Source organism: Heterocephalus glaber, unplaced genomic scaffold, assembly GCF_053883595.1.
Source record: "Heterocephalus glaber isolate CG9 unplaced genomic scaffold, H.glaber_assembly_v1.0 deba00000678, whole genome shotgun sequence".
In the NCBI taxonomy this organism is placed as follows: Eukaryota; Metazoa; Chordata; class Mammalia; order Rodentia; family Bathyergidae; genus Heterocephalus; species Heterocephalus glaber.
The window spans coordinates 4,209,925-4,227,134 of NW_028258157.1; the positions used below are offsets into that span (position 1 = coordinate 4,209,925).

At 45.7% G+C, this 17,210-nt stretch overlaps 1 protein-coding gene across 2 annotated transcripts in view; it reads left to right on the forward strand.

Annotated features, from left to right (window-relative positions):
- Grm3 (glutamate metabotropic receptor 3) overlaps positions 1-17,210 on the forward strand; it is a 193,579-nt gene that overhangs the window by 111,995 nt on the left and 64,374 nt on the right. The window contains exon 2 of one of the 2 annotated variants that reach the window (XM_087206767.1): positions 6,925-7,062. The exons of the other annotated variant lie outside the window; for it this stretch is intronic. The gene's annotated coding sequence lies outside the window, so the exon portion shown is untranslated. The remainder of the gene's footprint in view (positions 1-6,924; positions 7,063-17,210) is intronic. 2 annotated transcript variants of the gene reach the window in all.

The window sequence follows — 17,210 nt, forward strand, 5'->3', positions numbered from 1 at the left end:
TTGTTCAGAGACAAAATGTGAAGAGCATCTAGATATATAAACCTCAAAATGTATGCAGAGAAGCCAGATAGTTACTACTTCTAAAAAAAGGAAAGAAAAGAAACTTTTAACACACAAGTTGAACTAGATGAAACTATGTAATTGACTCTAGTGATTTTGTTAAGGAAAGAAGAAATACATCCTTCAAGTCCTTGCAGTTCTCACTCACAGGGCCAGGGAAGGTTAGAGAGAGAAAAGAGCCACGAAGTCATTCATGTCGACCTTCTCATTTCCCAGTTGCCAAAAAGACCGGATTCATCCAAACCCCCATCGGCAGGCAGGGCAGGCACCGGAATCCAAGTAGATCTTTGTGCCCCTGTGCTCCTTTGCCCCGCGTGACTGCTGTACATGACTGGAGGCTCAGTGTCTCTTCTGGTGCGAGCACTAGTGGTCATGACTGCAGGAGTCATGCACTTTGGCCTCATCCAAATCCCTGTCACCAAAGCCCCAAGCCCTAAAGGAAGCAGTGTGAGGCTCATGCTGTCTTCTGAGTCACAAACCCACTGGACTGGCTCTATTTGCATTGGAATTACTTCATTTCTCTATCCTAGATTTGTGGCATTTAAAATTCCAAGTGTAATTCTGTGCTGTTCTAAATGAGCACTTCCTAATTTCTTTCCTTCTTCAGAGCACACAGTCATATTATGAGTAATTAGGGTAATTGCTTTTTCATAAACACCCTTTGACTTCATTAGACAGATAGAAAATATTGCACATCTCAAAGCACATCATGTTCATTTTGTCACTAATTCTATATTCAGATCAGGAGAGAGAGAATTTGCTATTTGAGAAGGAAAAATTGAAGATATTTATCTGCCATACTTCAGTAATAATTTCACCAGCTGAATGTCAGTCATTTCATAATTACTTACATTGTACAAAATATGACCACATGTGCTTTCTCTGAGGCCCATTTCTCCCCATACAGTACATGGTCCTGCAGAGTAGATGTGTCCATAATGATTTATCCAAAGCAGTTAACAAGATGGTCCTGCCAATAGAGTTTCCATCTAATTTTATTCCTTTGATAATATACTCACCTCCCAAAAGGTCAGATTGGCCTAGGAAGAACTGTGGACCCCTAAAACCCAGTTTCTGTTCCCAACGAAAGAAGCCTCTTGTTACCCAGAGATCTGGCTCATTATTTCATTCCCGCCGTCAACATCACCATACAGTTATCAGTGCTCATACGCTTTTGCCTCCCCACCATAAATACAAAAACAAACTGTCACGCCATAAGAAAGGGCATCAGAAAGAGCGGAGAATGAATTCTAACTCCACCATTTACTGGTCAGCTACAAAATGAAGAAAACAGTCTACCTCAAAAAGTTGTGAAGATGATAATTTGAGAAAAATCTGCCTTCAGTAAAAAATTAGGAGATTTAGTAAATGGTTCCTATGACGTCCCTAAAATTACAGGAGAAGTCAGCAGGGGCTCCACGCATAGCCACCTTGGCGGCCTGCCAGTGGCCCACAGTCTAATGGAACCATTGCGGGTCCCATGGTTGACCAGCAGGCCCATCTGTGCAGCGATCACTGTGTGCTCTGCCCTCTGCAGGGGACACTGCGCTCCTACAGCACACAGCCGGAAGTCCGGCTGCAGGTGGCGCTCTGTGGGAAACAGCAAGGACTGCTTCTGAGCACATCCGCTTGGCTAAAGGCTTCGGGAATGACAGAAGGGCACAGGGAAAGGGGCCAGGAAGGTCACAGTGCAAGTGGGACACCAGACGTGGGGAGGCTGCCGGAGTCAGGGCAGACGTCCGGGCCGGGGGGGCGGGGGGACAGAGAGGGCTTCCACCCCCAGCCCCCAGCTTTCGGACTCCTCAGTTTCTCTAGAGGAAGCCGGAAGCTGGAGCTGCACCTGCACCGTGACTCCAGGCACCTTCGGAGGCCTGAAACGTCGTAACCGAAAAGCGGTCACTGGAGGCGTGGACAGAGTTGGAGTTAGTCTGGTGCCCTTCAAAACATCCCTGTCCTTTAGTAAGGAGTTTTTAAAATGCAGCCATGCAGTCCACAGCAACAGGCTCTCCATGTGAATTTAAGACGCCCTCTTTCAGTGTCCCTCTTGTGCATCCAGGAGGGGAGCAGGGGCAGAGAGGATTCTCCTGGCTGGCTCTCGCACTCACCCACTGCTTCTCCCATGAGTGTTCTGGCCACGCACACTGGCGCTTCGTGACCGTGTGATGCCTCGTAGCTCATGGTGCTGCCGTCCCTGTACCTGCTCTCGGCTCCTGCGCGTTACCGCAAAGTCGCTTTGCGTGAACTGCATAGCTGCGAAGAGGTGAAGTGTCACGAACCCGCCACACCCTCTGGAAGCCCTGCAGGCCCCTGTCACGTCTCCCCAGGGCCAGGGAGCCGCGCCCTCAGCAGCAGCCCCAGCAGCAGCACGGCTGTGGACTGGGAGGAGGACGGTGTGTGCGCGCCTCCCCTCTGTGGCTAGGCCTGAGCTGGATCTGTTACCGCCTTCCTGGCCGAACTGCCTGAGCTGCATTCGGTCCCCTCCTCTTCTTCCGACTGTAGACGAGGAACCCCGGCACGAGCACGGGAGTGCTTCCCTGCCCCCCCCCCCCGCAGTTCCTGGAAGGGGCTCGGAGTGCAGGGGCCGGGTCCCGCCGGCTCGAGGACCGGGTCATTGCTGCACCCCGGCTCTGGGTAAGGAGCAACCCGTCTGCGGTGCCCCTTTCTGAACCAACAATATCGATTTCTTAACCCAGAACTAATGAGAGGGAATCCCTCGCATCAGCACAGCGACTCGGGCTCTCTCCATCCTCGATGAGGGCATCTTCCCGAAGCATGCAGACCGCCTCTCTGTGCCCTCAGACCGCTCGGTGCAGGGGAAATCGCACTTCTTCAGGAACAGGATCCGGCCCACTGCCTTTAGCTGGACGATCATCTCCACCGTGCCCGATTAGCAGCCCTGTTCATGCTTGCGCTTCCCAGACAGGCTGTGGTCAGCGCCTAACTCATCCAGTTAAGAAGTCCCCAAAACGTTCCTGACTATTCAGAGGAGTTTTTGAACCAGTTCTTTCCCAAATGAAGCACATTTTAGCTGGGACACGGCAGGTATAAATTGAGTCATTTATTGCATTGTCTCTGGGCATTAAAGTAGCCTCAGCAAATGGGGACATGGGTTAGATGGCATCGAAAAATCGAGCTCATGAGGAGTAGAAGTTTGCCTGGAAGGACTCTTCCCCCTTCTCTCTCATGCCCGGAATGGTGAGACCTTTCCTCAGAATTCCTAGCACCATCCATACCCCAGGAACCCCCCGGCTCGGAGAGGTGGTCATCGACTCAGCCTGCCATGGCATGGACTTGTGTGTTCCATGCATTGCACACATCATACACCTGAGAAGCCCATCAGTTATCCCAGCACTCTGGGAGGCTGAGGCAGGAGGATCGAAAGTTCATGCCTAACTTGAGCAACTTAGTGAGACCCCATCTCAAAATGAAAAGTAAAAACAGGCTGAGGATGTAGGTCAGGGTGAAGTCCTGGGTTCCATCTCCAGTATCAAAAAATTAAAATAAAGCCCACAAAACAAACAAAAACCACTAAATCCTTGGCAGTTGACTCACAGATTTTAGCTCTACAGGGAAAGAGAGAAACAAACTCGCATAAAGACACCACTGCCTCGGATGTCTCCCACCTGACTCCACAGTGCTAAGGGGCCACCGCTGGTCAATCTGTATGAAGCACTGCCTTCCAACTTAAATAGATCCCTTCTTCACTTAGTCCTGATGCCCCTGGACAGGTCCACACATAAATTTCTAGTCTTATAGCAGAATTAAGAAATGATCCAAAGCCTTGGGGTACAAGACTCTTCAGAGCAAGCTGTCTGATGGCAGCTGGGGGATGGACAGTGTCAGCCCTCACACTTGCTCTGTGTATAAACAGACTGAGTCTGGACAGTTTCTCCACCTTGGCAGCTGGACATTGTGGCTAGGATTCTCTGCATATGGTGCCCTCCTGCGAATCACAGGACAGGGAGCAGGAGCCCTGGCCTCTGCTGCTAAGATGGCAGCAGCCCAAGCTGTGACCCCTGAAAATGTTTCCGTACATCACCAAGCGACAGAACAATCTCCCCTCACTGAGAATCACTGGTCCAGGACAAGGTGAGGTCAGGCTCAACACAAGAAAGAGTCCTCAGAAAAGCAATTGCCTGGAGGGGGTGGGGCAGAGGGAAGTGAGTCCTCTCACCGGAGTTACTCAAGCACAGGCTGGCCTCTGACTGAGGGTGTCGAAGCATACAGCATTTATGGGTGTTACCTAATTTTATACTTACATGTTGCTCAATCGAAATATCTCATCAGGGGCCCAGGGATTGGAATGGAAGTGCTTAAAACACGATGGAAAATGAATAATAGCTATTATTCCATCAGGATCATTTGAAGTAGAAGTCCAGCCAGTGGCTTCTTAACTTGACTGTGGCAGTATTTTATAAATTTGGTGAGACAGACATCTCAATTACCTGACTATTACAACTGGAGTACACACAAAATCATTCTCATCAGAAAATTGGCTTTCATTAAGCACATATTTTAGGTACAACAAAACTGCTGTGTAGTCTCAATGACATGGAGCAGAGAGAATGTGCAATAGAATTTAGAAATAGCAAGACACTGTACAAGCGCCCCAAGGCACTTATGAGCCATTGGGCAGCATCAGCAGAGCAGGTGCAAGCCAGGGGGCTGAGTGTCAGCCAGCACCACAGAGCTGGGCACCACGAACCCTGCCAGTGGGGTGCAGAGGAATGGAGGTGACCAGGAAGAGAATTCCAGCTCTGAACAGCAGCCTGCCCGTGAAGCGTCCAGGTGAGCCGCTCTCTCCTGGTCCATACTGCAGTGTCTGCATGGACTGTCACAAGAGGGAGGAGTCAGGGTTCCTCATACCTCTGTCCTCCTGCCAGCCCTCTCCTCCAGCCTCAGCTGAGCCCTCTCCCCACAACCACCTACCCTATTCATGTCAAAACAGGGCTGCTCACTGACGTCCTGCTCTTCCCCCAAACCACAGTCCACCGGTTTAGGAGCCCTTCTATTTGTCCTTGTGCTGCTCCTAGACCCATCTGCCAGGCAGGGAGTAAACACTGACTGAAGACGGAGCAAAATGAGCTCTCCCCACCCACTGTCTGCATAGGCACCTAGGACAGCGTGATTTGAGAGCCGCTCCAAGCTCCGCTCCGCTGGGCCTTGGACCACTCCTGAAGAGCAGGCAGTGGAAGGCTCAGTGCCCAGGCTGGGATCAAGTCAGGGCCTGCCCATGCCAAGGATCTGCTCCAGGCCATGTCCACACAGAAGGACCAGGCGGGGCGCCCCCGGGCGTGAGACGCTGTGCTGAGAGCTAACAGAGCCCTGTCCTGGAGGAAAGCTGAGCGACAGCTCCAGAATCCACTTGCTAATTTATCCCAAAAGTCTCTACCCCTAGGAAAGTAACAATGGTAGCCGCCTTCAGTGAGCTCAATGCTGCAAACATAATGGCTACAGTAGGGATGATTTCCGATTCCACATTTTCAGTGTGCCTTTCTTGAAATTTTCAGCACAGTGATTGACTCTGGGTGCAGATTGACTTGGATTCGCTCTACTGCTCATTGCTCCTTTCCTCAGGTCTAAGCTGGAGAAACCAACAGCAGCTCTCTCCCTGGGTGACTGCAATTACATGAGAAAATACATGGGAAGCAGTAAAAATGTGCCCCACGTGATAAACACTCAACATCTTAATAGGTATCATTATATGTTCATGTTTTCTTTGTTTTGATTCCTTTAACATCTTCAGTCCAAAAGGAACAGTTTTATGAGGAACTCATAGAGGTTAAGAACCAAGTTCAAATTTCTCTCCAAATACGAGTAGCAGAATCAGCATTAGTCACAAAGCTTGCTTCCCATGCTGAGGTCCTGACCCTCCCTCCTACGGTCTGAGCTGCAGAAACCCTTCCTCAGAGGCCATCTCAGATGGGATCAGTTATTTATTTCCTCCCCAGGCTTCCCATTCTAAAGCAATCTCATAAAGATGGGTGCTTTGCAACCTGTCTCTGCTGCTCTAGCTTTGCCTCCTGCGAGCACTGTTCAAGGACTCCATCCCAGGGTGGGAGATACTAGCAGCAGCAATTAAAACGCTCTGCTAACCTCTCCCTGTGGCAAACATTCTCACCAGAGGTAATTAGCTAAGATACACTATTTTCCCTTTGCTTTGGGGTTAATTTGTTTCCTAATTAATTCCCCTTCTGTCATGTGTTTATTTTGAAACTTCTCCAGTGAAAGACATGAGGCTACCACTGGGACCACAGTGCAGAGGCCAGCGGACGCCTATGGCTGTGGACAGGCTTGCACTGCAGATCACACACCCAGGATCAAGGTCACGGCATGGAAAGGAAGGAGTGCAGACCTCCCCAAGATCTCAGCGAAGGCTTAGGATCACACATTAGTAGGCAAACTAACTGATAGAAGACCTCTGGCATCTGAGATAGGAGTCTGCTCTAAGAACGCAAAGTTCCTTTCCATTGCCATTGATATGTGCCTTTTAAATGGATCAATAAGCACAAGGTTCAGCAGTTCAATATGGAAAGGGCCAACTCTTAGTAGTTTATAATAATGAAAGTCCATTGATTTAATGTAGTAGAAATGCTTCTACTGCTGTATGAAAAGCTGCAGCTGAAAACTCACAGAGTATTTTTCCAATTAGTAGACTTTGGGATTTAGGCACAGTCTTCCCAAACACCTGCAGTTTAGCTCTAAGCAGTGTTTATTCTCCAGGCAGTGCATCAGTAGGGTTCAAACACTAAAACTGTAGTGCTGCTATTTTTGGCACCACCACCTGGGGTATTGTAGAAAACCCGCTGTTACAAGTGGCAAAGTCTTGCTTCTTGCCAGCCCTGTGACTTCACATTCCCACAGAGGGCACAGCAAGCCATGAAGGAGCCATGCAAGAGCAGCAAAACCGCCAAAGATCCTACTCCAAGTCCAGCCCAGATTTCCTGGCCGAGAGGTCAGAAGGGCAAAGCATCCTGAGGGCTCTGCCATCCCTGTCAAAAGGTGAGTGTCTGGGGCCCCAGCTCAGGCTCTCCGACCTGGGCAGAGGCCACCAGGTTCACAGTGGAGCTTTGCCAACCACAAACCAGGCAGGTAATCTCCCCAGGGACATGCAGAGAGTTGGACACATGGTTTGCAATTGTTCAGATTTTTCCTGTAAAAATAACTTTCCATCAAAATAAATATATATATATGTTTCCCATATATAGCCTATGTTCACAAAGCAGTTTTAAGGTAGTTCATTTGTACAAAATTTATAGAAATGCAACGATAAATGCAGATTGGTGTCACCTGGCAAACTTCAACTGCTGCCAAGGGCTATTTAACTGACTCCTGGCTCTTATTTCTACATTCGAAAAAATCTTTGTGCTGTCTTTCCTGAGGTGCTTTCTTGAAGTTAAAAGTTCTTCAGCCTTCCTACAGTTTCCAACAACTATTTTAACTACTGCCCTGCTCCCTTCTGAGAAGAATTCAAGGCGACTTGGAGTGAAACAAACTAAAACATAAGTGCTTGGATGATTCTTTTCAGCCAAATAAAATAGTTTTAAGCAACCTCACATTTTTCTCAAAATCTCCAATCTGGACACTTCTATACTGTTTTTTGTTGTTTTGGAATTACAGACTTCCTGACTTTCGGGGACTCAGTCTAAATCAGAATGGCTATTTTGTGCATTTCATGATCCCTTCCCCGCTCCCTTTTCAAGTGGGAGACAATCCACTGTAGTCTTTTTTAAAACATAATTTTGGTCATGTTGTTCCCTTACTTAAAAATTTTAATGGCTTTTTATGTCTAGAAGAATAAAGGTCAAAATGCTTACAGTTGCGTATAGAGCCCACAGCAGTCTCACCAGACCCCTGTCCATCCCCATTTCTGTTCATCCAAGAGGCGCCAGGCAGCCTGATCATCCTGGCACTCTTGGAGTTAATGTGCGCTTCCCTCCCTCGGTGTGTTCTCTTTTCTACCTGAAAACATCCTTTTCCCCTTCTCTGCTTAGCAAACTTGCACTTCTTCCTGGAGATCAAGCCAAGACGCCGTGGCCCACTGTGCCTCCCCCGAGTGGGGGCAGCTGTACTCTGCCTGAGTTTGTAGGTACTCGGATGCTCAAAACATTATCCTTGGCTGTGTTTCATTCTCTTAGAAGACTGTAACCTCCTGCAGGACAGGAAGGGTGAACTGCTCTTCCTGGAAAACCTACACTTGGAAGAATGTCGTCTATCACTGACACCGACTGAAGTTTGAATGAACACTGCTAGACATGCACATCACTTTCTAAGAATTTACTACACGCGTGCCAACCAGTGAGCTGCAGGCTTCACGTGTGTTACCATTTTAAACCTGACCTCATTTCCTACACCAGGGACTCCTATGATTCCCTCTCCATGGAAGAAGAAAATGAAGTTTAGGAGTTAAACTCGGCTGACTAAGGTCACACAGCTGGTGACCTGGGTTTGCAAGGCAGCCTGTCTGGTGCCAGCTCTGTGCACGGGGCCTCACAGCCCTGCTCCTGTTGTGCCTGGAGGCTCTCAAGGTGATAGACAGTTAACGCCGTTCTCTGCTACAGACAACACCAGGCCCATCCCCGTGCCCTAAATGACTGCAGGACCTCATTTAGTGATCATGTAAGGAAAGTTTGGAGGCAGCCTTTGCTACCCTTGATTGTTCATCCTTTGCATAACAACCAAGGACCAGAATGCTTCTTTATGGATAAGGCTGACTTTGACATATTTTGTTATACAAGTGACTTCGGGGGACAATGAAAAATATGGATTAGTTCAACTTGTGACTCTTAAATCTTCAAAAGACATTGTCGAAAGTCACTATCCAAGGCATTGAAGGATGTGTCTGGCAAGTCTGTTGTCAGGTCATCCTGGAGCCAGGCTTCTGCAGGGCTTCCTGGCCCACCCAGTTACTCTGCACAGAATAGGGTGGGGAGCTTTTTCAACACCATTGTTGGTGGCTGGGATGCAAACCAGTTCCATGCCATGATATCTCTTAAAAATTAATTCATGCAGAAAAGGGCAGCTGAACACTGATTCCATGGGCAAAATACCCTCTCTTTGTGTCTTCTGCATGCCAGAGTACTGAATGGGAAGAGCTATCCCCAAGATAGTACCTTTCAGCAAGGGAGCAAGACAGACACCTGATGAATGGCAATGGCATTGCCAAGGAGGAGAACTAACATGTCTTATGATGCCTCTCTTCAGAAATAATGTGGCTCAAGGAGTCCTTTTTGGTCTGGACGTTATCTCAAGCTCCATGACGAGCTATGAGAATACCAAAGTAGATGCCCTTGCTATTCACTAATTGGGGGGGGGGGTGGTTACCAGGGATCGAACTCTGGTCCTTGTGCTTGCAGAACAGGTGGCGAAACCACTGAGCTAAATCCCCAGCCCTATTTTTTTTTTTTTTTTGGTACCGGGGATCGAACTCAGGTCCTTGTGCTTGCTCAGCAGATGGTCCTTGCTTTCATATGGAGAAAACAAAAGGATATGAATATCTGAATTGCAAAGCACAGCCGTTGAGTTCAGTGACTTCAGAAGAGAGTTGGGATAGAAATTAGGGTAATTATGAGCCAGCTTTGAGGGTTTCTGCCAAGATGCAGGAGTTCTCCCAACAGTTGTGGAACATCCCTGGGAACTCATCGTGCTGCTGGATGGGAATGGTGATACAGATCCCAGAGCTGTGTGGCCTTCTAGGCCTCTGCCATGTGACTTTTGCAGGTTACACTGAGCACACTGTACTCCATTATATGACCTCCTAAATCAAGATTAATATGCACTCCAGTTAACTGTTGTCATGGAAAATGTTTCCAGATGTTCTGCAGGCAGTATAGCCAAAACAATGAAAGAAAAAGATAAGTGAGTTATCCTTCCCGCAATAACAATATGATTGGTATCCTTTATGAGTGGGTAACGTGTGGTGGGGACAGCTTGAATTCCCGAGGCAGTTTCTTGACAGTATTCTACCCCCAATTCTAGTTTAAAATACAATCCAATCAGATTTTATGCAGCTTCTGGATTAACTTGGTCTTGTAGGAAGGACACACGGTTTCCTAATGTCATGGGTGAAGGGGGAGCAAAGTGTGGCCCTCTGGGGCCCTCTTCCAGGTTCATATATAAGCATTTAATTAAAAGAACTAAACCAAACATTCAGCACTCCATCATGACAAAACATGTGCAGGTGTACCCCCAGAGATGTGAACTGTAGCACACAGAAGGCAAAGGCAAACCCGCAGAGGGAAAACCAAATCTCCACATTCTAGCCCACCAGCATGGGTTCCTTTGTCAAGCATATGTAGCTCAGCTCTGCAAATAGCATTTTTCTTGGGAGTAAGCATTCGATGCCTCTTTGGGATCTGGAAGTTTTATAGCTAAGCATAGGTCCACATGAAAGCCAGCTGCTATTGTTCTCTTCAGTGCACTGGAATGGGCTCAGAAGCCAGCAGCGACAAAATTTCTGAAAAGACTTGAGCAGCAAATCACAGAATCACTTTAGTGGAAACTCACTTGTGCTGCACTCAAAATGCAGAGTCTGTTGTTTCTTATTGAAAAAAATATATGGCACTGTGTCAGCAGGAAGGTGTGGCTCACGTCTGAAACAGGCATTTCACGGGGCCCAGGTAGGAGGCGACCACGCGGCTGACGGGCGCACACACATGACTCTGAAATGCCCCACTGGCGCTCTCTTTTCACAAGGTGAAACAAAGAGCCCACTATCTGAGGTCTTTCCCTGGAGTTCACAGCCCTGCCCTCATGATCAGGGCATGGCCGGAATAAAGCGCGGCTCCTGCCGACCTAAAAAGGAGGCTCTTCCCTGCTACAGACTGCCAAGAGGCGCGGAGCGAAGCTCTCAGCGAAGTTTGTGCAGAACTCCAAACTCCCATCTGGGAGCAAGGGGGCGCGGGCCTGCAGTGGCGTCACTCCGCCGCTGGCTGTCATTATGGAAGTATACAACTTTATATGTCCCCAAAGCAACACTGACATGGGGGCGGGGCACAAGCTCCAGGAGCCCCCTGCTTGTGTGTCTTGCATATGATGCCCGCCTGGCTGGCGCACCTGGCATCAGTTCGTGCAGTGAAGGCTGCCTTAGCTGTTGTCAGTCTGAACCCTACTTCAGGGGTGTGAAGTGTGAAGACTAAAACTTCACAGAAAGCCCTGTAGCTTCTTTTCTCAGAACAAAAGGCTATTTCCAGCAGTTAGGGAACCAGTGGGTATAAGGACCAGCCCCAGTTGATGTAATTTTGACTTAATTTGTATACTGCTAGTTTATACAGAGCTAACTTACAGAAACTGACTTCGACGGGAGGAAAATACTGGCTGAAGGGTCCTAGAAGTCTGCACAAACTCCTCGCCTTACTTGCAACATTGTTTGGGTGAAAAGTTACATATGGTTTGGAAGAACCCACAGGGCACTGTAGTGCTGGACAGTAGCCTTCCATGCCTGCCAGTAGCCAGCTCCCCCTTCGCCACAGAAACTCGCTGTACTTAGGGAAGGTTACCTGCTAGAGGTGAAAGTCTCCCATGCCCTCCTCAATTCGTCTGGCCCCTTTGCCAAAGATCAAATAGCTAAACATGCCTGGGGGTGTTTCTATATCCTCTATTCTGTTCCACTGATCCACGTCTGCTTTGGTTCCAGTACAATGCCGTTTTTTCACTGTTGCTTTGCAGTGTAGCTTGAAGTCAGGTATTGTGATGCCTCCCGGTTTGCTCTTATTGCCCAGGATTGCTTTTGCTATTCTGGGTCTCTTCTGGTTCCATATGAATTTAGGGATTGTTTTCTCTGGGTCTGAGAAGGATGCTGTTGGTATTTTGTTTGGGACTGCACTGAATCTGTATAACAGTTTGGGATTATGGGGTTTGAGCCCCACTAAAACAATATCGATTCTGCCTACCCAGGAGCAGGGGCATCTTTCCATTTTCTGATGCCCCTTTCAATCTACCTTTTCAGATGCTGTAGTTTTCTTTGTAGATGCCTTTCACTTCCTTGGCTAGGTTAATGTCTAGGTATTTCATTTATTGACATTAACATGAATGGTATTATTTGCATAATTTTCTATTCACCGAGATCATTATTGGTGTACACAAATGATACTGATTTTTGTGTGTTGATTTTTTTATCCTGCTACATTGCTGGTAAGTTTTTGGTGGTCTTCTATGTAGAGTATCATGTCATCTTCAAGTAATGATAATTTGAGCTTTTCCTTTCATATATGTATCCCTTTTATTTCTCTCTCTTGCCTGATTGTTCTGGATAATGTATTAAGTACTATGTTGAATAGAAGTGGTGATACTGGGCATCTTTGTTTTGTTCCCAATTTTAGAGGGAATGCTTTTAGTTTTCCTCCATTTAAAATAATGTTGCCTGTTGGTTTGTTATAAATACCACTTATCAAATTCAGGTATGATCCTTCTACATCTGTTTTCTTCAGGGTGTTTAAAGAGAAGGGGAGTTGGATTTTGTCAAAAGGCTTTTCTACATCTACTGATATGATCATGTTTTTTTTTTAACCTTACTTCTGTTTATGTGATATACTACATTTATTGATTCATGTATGTTTAACCACCTTTGCATCTCTGGGATGAAACCTACTTGGCCATGAAGTATAATCTTTTTTATGATGTGCTGCATTCTATTTGCTAATATCTTGTTAAGGATTTTCATATCTGTGTTCATTAAGGAAACTGGCCTGTAGTTTTCTTTTTTAGTTGGATCTTTACCTGGTTTTGGAATCAGAGTGATGCTGGCCCCATAAATGTATCTGGAAGCACTCCATCCCCTTCAATTTCTTTGAAGAGTATTAGTATAGGTGTTATGACATCCTTAAAGGTTTTGTAGAATTCAGCCATGAATCCATCAGGTTCTGGGCTTTTCTTAGTTGGTAGATTCTTTATTTCTATCTCAATTTCACTGCTTGTTATTGGATTGTTTAGTATTTTTGTGTCTTCTTGAATTAGCTTTTGTAATTCGTATGAGTCTAGGAATTTGTCCATTTCTTCAAAATCTTCCAATTTATTAGGATATAATTTTTCCTTAGTAGTTAATATCTATCCTCTGGATTTTGATAGTGTGTGTGGTCATTTCATCCTTTTTGTTTCTAATTTCATTGATGTAAGTCTTGTATTTCTCTTGCTAAGTTTGGCTAAAGGTTTATCTGTTTGGTTATTCTTTTGAAAAATCAGCTCTTCAGTTCATTGATCCTTTGTATTGTTTTTTTCAGTCTCAATTTCATTGTGCTCTTCTCACTTTGGGTTTGGGAGTGGATTATTGTTTTCCAAGTATCTTAAGGTTTCTCATAAGTTTATTTATTTGAGCTTACTCTGCATGATTAATGTAAGCATTACCTGGTTCATTTCTGGATGTTTGTGTGCTGTTAGAAAACTGTGCTAGAAAATTACCAAAGCCACATTGTGGTTATTGATTTTTATTTTCTGAATTCGCCCTTCTTCCTCCTCTTTCACCCTCAGACAGTCCTTCCATCATTGATTTCTCAGATTACTGACAATGAATCCATAACTTAGCCTGCAAATTATTTCAGAATTCAATGCTAAAGGCAAACTCAATGTGATTTTGAGCTTATCTTTCAGTGGACTGTCTGTCTTACTTTGATGTGAAATAACCTTTTCGTATTATCTGTATTGCCATTTCTATGTTAGGACACGTCCTTAATGGGGAGAATGAGGAAAAGGAGGGCCTGAGCAGCGTCTTTCTTTTACTCAGATGGAATCAATTTCCCCACCCATTGGTCCCATTTCTTCCTACCAGGTCTTCTCCTGAAACATAATTTCAAAACAATAACCCCAAAAATAATTTTTCCAATTTCCACATTCTGTACCTCAGTCTCTGCCCCTCACAGGCCCATGCTGATCCATACACCTACAAAGCCTACTCCTTGTCACTAGCTCTCTGAACAGCTAAATCCCAGGGCAGCCCAACAGCCCTGAGGAGTTCTTGGAGTTTGTCTTCTCTGTCTTGAGTCTGCTCTGCATTTTATGTATGATTTCTCTTCCCCTCTCCATTCTTCCTGTCTCTCCTAAGCTATATTCCTTTTTAGAATCTGTATCTATGCTGAGCATATCTCTACTCTTTAAACTTTTTAGGAAAAACATACATAACTAGTTTCTGTTTTGCCTTCCTCCACTCCTACTAATAATAACATAATTGTGTAACTTCCTTCCAAAGTTTCACATTACTTCCCCATCCTAAAATGATTCTTCCTTTATTATTCAAGATGATGTCCAGTGTAGGAGTTTCTGTTACTTCTTCATGGTTTCTCAGGGAAACCATATGGCAGGAAACTCTCAAATGCCCAACCTGATGACAAATGAAGTGGGAACACCAGATGACAACTCTGTAGACATCCCCAACCCTTGTTTCAAACTTTGTATTAAAAGGAAAGCTCCCACCAACAGCAACTGGGCGACCCATGGTGGAAATCACAGCACTGCGTCTCTTCCCTTCTCTATTCTTCATTCTTCTCCATTCTTTCTCCTGTGCTGAAGCCTCCGGTCTGTGGTCACATCAGGCGGAGAGGAAGCCGTGAAGGGTGGCTGTAGTACTTCAGGTTGAAGGACCTGCTTTTACACCTGGACCTGCCTCCACATTCTGACCACATAATGCTTGTTTCTTCACCAAGCTGGGCTCAGTGTTTCCATATTAACATGGACAGAATAATACCGACCACAAAAGGCTGTTTTGTGAATATCAAAGAACATAAGATACACACACATACTCAGTACATTGATGCATGGCTTTGGAACAGAAGACAGTTTTAAAAGCACAAACTGATCTATGAGCACCGTTCTCTAGAAATCAGGCTGAGTGGGAGCATGGGTGGAAAAGAAAGCAGATTAATAAGTGACCACCTTCTGTGGTGTTTACTTCTAAATGAAACATTTCCACTTTTTAAATCTAAAGAAATCAATTCTAAAAGGAACAACTCCCTATGATAAAAGTACCTGAACATTTTGCTTTACTCTTCATTTGTATTAAATGTTTCTAATGTAACTCTGCAAATCCTAACTTTGAATTCTATTATTGTGCCATGCTACTGAAGACAGATGATACAATTGAGCTGATACTTGCTTATTAGCAACCCATCTTCACATTCCAACACACCAGACATGGTGCTTTTTCTAAGGCTAGTTGTGATCTCCTTGTGACAGCCCACGCATGGGGTATACACAACCATCCTTAAGAGGATGACACTAATCCCTGCTCCATCTGGCCCACACCTTCCCTAACAGGCTGCCACTTGCCATGCCCCTTCCTTGTGCATCCATCTTGCCATATTGCCCTCCTTCCATGGCTACTCATCTTCTCAGGTAGCTGCCTTGACTGTAGTTTGTTCTTGGATATGCTGGGGAGGTGGACATGAAGCCCCAGGACCCTATCGGCCAGAAGACAAGAACTCATCTTCTTCAGCAGCTTTTCATTCCTCCTGCTCCTCCGGGGGAAGAAGGTTTCAGCAGGTAGGATCCTCTCACTGTGATTTCTACCTGCCAGAAGATAATGTCTCCTGGTATTTTTAGGTCTTCCATTCTCCATCTCCCAGAGTTGATCAGGTCCTGATAAATGTAACTTGAAGATGAGAAAACTGGTGCATGGAGAAGAACCGGCCTATCAGTGCTCCCCAGAAAGTCGGTAATCCTGTCTCTGCAGACACAGCTTCCATCAGGGCATGGAGCCAACAGGAACCAGTTCCTCAGGATGACAGCACCTGCTGCTTCAGTCTGGCTGAGAAAACAAGCAACACGCCTTGCTCGACTGAGCCAGGGCAGGCTTTCATGTCAACTCTTTGACCCTGAGGAAAGAAGTAGTACATGGTGCACCAGCCTTCACCTACCCACTCATTCACCACCACTCCATTCCTGAAAATTTGCCCATGTCTTGGAATACCAAATGCAACCAGGATGTGGGGCTCTGGTCTTCCATTGTATTGTGTGCCATGCTCCATACTCCTGAGCTGTTCTGTTCATGGTTAAGCGAAAGGAACGGGATTTGAAATGAGATGTATTTTGTTAGCTCTGGGTATATCCAGAGCAAGACTGCACAGTAGGCCAGATCTGCAGTAACACGCTGTGGCTGGGTACAGGCTTGGTTGCTGGTTCCTTCGCCACAGGAACAATGATTAATCAGGACTGGGATGTCAGTCGTTTTGTGATGCTCATGCTCGTTGCTGATAGCTGTCTATTTCAAGCTGTGCTGCCTCCTACCAAATACGAAGGTGAAACCACAATTTCCAGGGGGAAAATTTTAAAGTGTTCATACTTATTCCAATGCCCATAGCGTATACTGAGATACATATTCAAGTTATTTTTATTAAGGTCCACTTTGAATACCATATAATTAAAGTCGATATACAGAGATTTCAGAAGCCAGGAAAATACGAATAAATCTATTTTTGCATACACATACAATCCAGTTAGAAATGTATAAATATATATTTCTGCAAATACTCTCTGCAATGCTCCTTAATGAAATGTCATTTTCCTTTTTTATTCTACAATAAATAAAACCGGTGAAATACTATTGATAGCTGACTTATAAGACATTTTAAAATTTTGATTCAGAGTAGGATTTAAATATTTTGAAGTAGGTGATTCATTCTTGCCAATGTCCTCAGTACTTCCTTAATTCTTTTCTAATCAAAAATCCCATAAGAGTAGTATATTTATATAATTTCAGAGTCCAAGTATAATCAAATTTTAAGCAAAAGAATGCAAAAGAAAAGTTGATCAAGTTTTTCGGAAGTTTTGAAAAGTATATGCCTAAAATTTCAAATGGGCCAAATAGAATTTCAATAGAATTGATTTTTTTTCTTAACCTAGATAATAAATGTCTAATTTGGACTGTCCATGTGGCACACAGTTCCCAAATTAAACTCTTTCAGAGGCTGGCGTTTTTAGCAAAAGAGGGGGAAGTGAGAATTAAACACCCAGCCTCCTTCTATACAGCGCAGTCAACTTGTCTAAAACCTGAGTTTGGCCAATTCACTGTGGCTCCTTGTCTGAGCTGGGGTGGGACCCTGAGAGGCTGCGACCACCACCCAGGGCAGGTGCAGGTGCACGTTTTCCCGTGGAGACCCTGCAGAGTCTAGGAAGGCCTAGGCAGGGGCCTGCTGGGGTCCGCAGGATGCCGTCCGGTGCACATG